This window comes from Rhinichthys klamathensis, unplaced genomic scaffold (genome assembly GCF_029890125.1).
Source record: "Rhinichthys klamathensis goyatoka isolate OS25496 unplaced genomic scaffold, OSU_Roscu_1.1 h1tg000040l_1, whole genome shotgun sequence".
Classification (NCBI taxonomy): Eukaryota; Metazoa; Chordata; class Actinopteri; order Cypriniformes; family Leuciscidae; genus Rhinichthys; species Rhinichthys klamathensis.
The window spans coordinates 16,347,128-16,351,077 of NW_026606587.1; the positions used below are offsets into that span (position 1 = coordinate 16,347,128).

Sequence of the window (3,950 nt, forward strand, 5' to 3'; positions counted from 1 at the left end):
AGCATAGGTCCTATACCCAAAACTATATTTTGTATATTTATATATTTAGTTTCTTAAAAAAAATCTTCCCTGAATTAGGCTACTTCTGTTCAATTTCTTTTTTTTTATTAGAAGTATAAAATATATGAGTGTAATGAGCCAGAAGTTCACTGCAACTTATCCAACATCCTAAAGAGAAATTATTATAATTAGAAGATATTTCTAGTGTTATAAAATATCGCATATTAATTTTCCAAGCAAAATGTATATTTTAGTCAGAATTATTGCGCTCCTATTTGGCGCGCATGCGCGCAGCAGCGCTCGTTCAATATGAAGATTAGCAGCAAAATGGATACATTTGCACGACTTTCTAACATTTACAGATGGTTCTTGAAACACATCTTCAGATGCACCTGAACACATCATCAGTGATGTAACCTGGGGTCCTCGGGTGTTTCGGGTCTTTCAACATCAGACACCCTCGCCCAGGCGACCCAGCCACGGCTGATCAGACCGCGACTTGTGTTCAGGTAGCACTCGCTTGCCCCCATGGTACTCCTCTACGGATCCAGAGCCATCTCGAGGCTCTCTCGGCTGCGTCGGTGGTGTTCTTGATGGCCCTGCTCCTTGTTGTTCCTGCAATGCCCAGCGCAGTAAAGGCTTTGTGGAGGGAGCGCCCCACAAAGCCTCTGCAACCAACCTCGATAGGCATGCATTTCGCCTTCCAGCCCTGTGCTCGGCAGTCTGTGACCAGATGTTCATATTTGGTCATCTTTCTTTCATGGGCTTCTCCCAAGCGGTCCTCCCATGGCACGGTCAGCTCCATGATGATTATGTTCTTGGTGCTCTCTGAGACTAGAGTGATATCTGGCCTCATAGTTGTGCTGACGATGTGCTGTGGGAATTTCAGCTGCTTCTCCAAATCCACCGAGAGTTTCCAGTCCTTGGCTGATGCCAGAATTCCTGCTGGTGCCTTCCTCCCTGCTTGTGGCTGTTCTCCTGCCCTAACAAATACGATTGAGCGAGTGGTGTTGCTGCCTCGGCCGCCTTTGCTGATCTCTTTGCTGATGGTGTCTGCAATAGCTTTCAGCACCTGGTTGTGACGCCAAGTGTAACGACCCTGGCCGAGCGCTGTTGGGCAGGAGCTCAAAATGTGCTCCAGCGTTCCACGAGCTGGGCACAATTGGCAAGTTGGTGTGTCTGCTTTCCCCCACGTACAAAGGTTTGCTGGGCTAGGCAGGACATCGTACACTGCCCAAATCAGGAAGGTTATGCGGTGCGGCTCGCTTTGCCAGAGCTCCGTCCAGGTGACCTTGCGGTCCATGGCCTGCTCCCACCTGGTCCAGGCCCCCTGTTGCCCCATTCCAGCAGCTCTGCTCGTCCTTCCTTCCTCCACAGTAGCTCTGACCTCTTCATAAATTCGGCTGCGTTTCTCCTTCCCCTTCAACTCTTTATGTCGAGGAGGTGTTGGGAACATCCCCAAGCCTGCTCTGCCTCGGGCCACCACTCCCACAAGCTCTTTGTGCCGCAGTCGAGCCTGTGCATCCAGCACAGCGGCTTGGGCGCTCCACTTCCTCCCTGTCTTCACCAGCACTCCTGCCTGGGCCACCTTTGGGTCGTTGGAGTCTCTATACATCAGAACCTCACGTGCCCGAGTCACTTTAAACTCCTCTTCCAGGGATTTCAGAGGCAACCGGAGCATTGTGGTGTTTCCATAGAGGGCGATGTTGCTGAGACTCCTGGGCAACCCTAACCATCTCCTGAGACAGCTGCTGACCTTTCTTTCCAAGGTCTCCACCGTGGAAATGGGAACCTCATACAAGTAGCGGCCAGAGTATTCTTGGCAGTATACCATGTTGGTAAATCCACGCTTTAAACTTGCCGGGGAGGCCAGAACGGTCTGTTGCTCTTAACCAGCTGTCCAGCTCCTGACCGGTCAACTGGACTGATGAGAAGTCTCTGAGGCTACTGTCAAAAACCTTGCCCAAGCTTTTCACCGGCTGTTCTGACAGTGATGGTATCTCTGCTCCTTTGATGCTGAAATGGAACCTATCCGTGACCTTGCCCTTCTTCAGCACTAGCGAACGGGACTTGGCTGGTTTGAACTCCATCCGAGCCCACCGGATGAGCTTTTCCAGCCCTTGGAGTATCCACCTGCCTCCTGGCACTGACTCTGTGGTGACTGTCAGGTCATCCATAAATGCTCTGATTGGCGGTTGGCGGACCCCTCCTCTGCTTTGGGGCCCCCGACACTCAGGCTCTGCCGATTTGACAATCATGTTCATAGCCACCGCGAATAGGATCACAGAGATGGTGCAGCCTGTGATTATTCCCACCTCCAGTTTGTGCCAATCTGATGTCACACCTCCTGCGGAGACTCTCATCCTGAAATGGTTGTAATAATCCAAGATCAGATCTGCAAAATGCTGTGGCACCTGGTGCTTGGTCATGGTGGTCTGGACCAGCTTGTGGGGGATAGAGCCATATGCATTGGCTAGGTCTAACCACAGTACCGTGAGGTCTCCCTTGTGTTCACGAGCTTCCCGGATGAGCTGAGTCACCACTCCCGTGTGTTCTAAGCACCCTGGGACTCCAGCAATTCCTCCCTTTTGCACAGATGTGTCTATGTAGTTGTTAGTTAAGAGGAAGTTGGTCAGACGCCTTGCTACTATACTGAAGAAGATCTTGCCTTCCACGCTCAGCAATGATATTATTCTGAACTGATTGATCTTCTTGGAATCTTTCTCCTTGGGGATCCAGACTCCCTCAGCAAATCTCCACTGTTGTGCCACCTTTCCTCTTCTCCAAATGACTCGAATGATCTTCCAGAGTCGCCTGAGTAGCAATGGGCAGTTCTTGTAGACCTTGTATGGGATTCCACTTGGTCCAGGGGCAGAGCTAGATCGTGCCTTACGCACAACCTCCTGGACTTCTTTCATCAGTGGCTCCCTGCTGTCAAACTCCTTGGTGGGGGGAGGTGGATCTACAAGGATGTTGCAGTGGCCCAACTCTTCCTCCCGGAGAGGGTCACTGTAAGTGCTGTGCAGATGCTGGTCAATTTCCTCTTTTGAACAGAGCAACTTGCCGTCGCGCTTCTGTCCCAGGAGCTGTTTAGTGAAGCCGAAGGGGTTGGCAATAAACGAAGCTCTCTTTCTGGATCTCTCCTTTCGACGCCTTCTGTGCCATTCTGCTCTGCGCAAGGTCATCAGCCTTTTCCTCAAGACAGCTCTCAACTCCTCCAGGGGGGGGGCGTTGCTCCTCACTGGCTTCCTTGTACCGCTTCTTGAGGGACTTCAACTCCTGCCGGATTTTGTGGATCTTCGCTGCTCTGTGGTTCATGGAATAGGTGGTTGGAGTTGATCGCTTTTCCTCGGCACCGAACCTCTCCTGTGCTAGGCTGGAGATGATGGTCGTCATTGCCTGCAGCCTTCGATCCACATCCCCCTTCTCTGTTGCTTCAAGCACCTTGTCAACGTCCTCATCAAACTGCCTCCAGACTGCCGTCTTACAGGCCTGTGGCCACTTGATTCGCACCTTTGCCTGGGGCAGAAGACTTGGGGGGACGGTTAGTGGCACACGGAGGCTCTGAGCGCTATGGGGTGCTTCCTGGCTCGGCTCCTCCTGCGTCTCATCAGATGTAGCATCTGTGCGCTGTGACACATGTTCGTTCTCCAAACACTTCATCCTGGCTTGGTGGATCTTTAGGCCACGGCTGTTTTTGCAGGTTTTTCCGCACCTGCATACTGCGGTCGTTGTCGTTTCTCCATTGCCATTAGTCGGTAACCTTGGGTCTGTCAGATTGGGGTTCTCATTCTCCCCCCCTCTCGGGCTCCCCTGGGGGTATACTTCCATGAGTCGATCTGTAGCTTAAAAAAGGGTTCCTCCTCTCGGAGAATGTGGTTTGGGCTGCCAACCCTTCCCACCCCTAGTGCTGTCTTCCCAAGCTGCCAACTGTCTCTGGAGAATATAAC

At 51.8% G+C, this 3,950-nt stretch overlaps 1 pseudogene; it reads right to left on the bottom strand.

The window, feature by feature from the left end:
• Positions 1–383: 383 nt before the first annotated feature.
• LOC130082149 (uncharacterized) lies at positions 384–3,749 on the bottom strand (annotated as a pseudogene).
• Between the last annotated feature and the right edge of the window lie 201 nt (positions 3,750–3,950).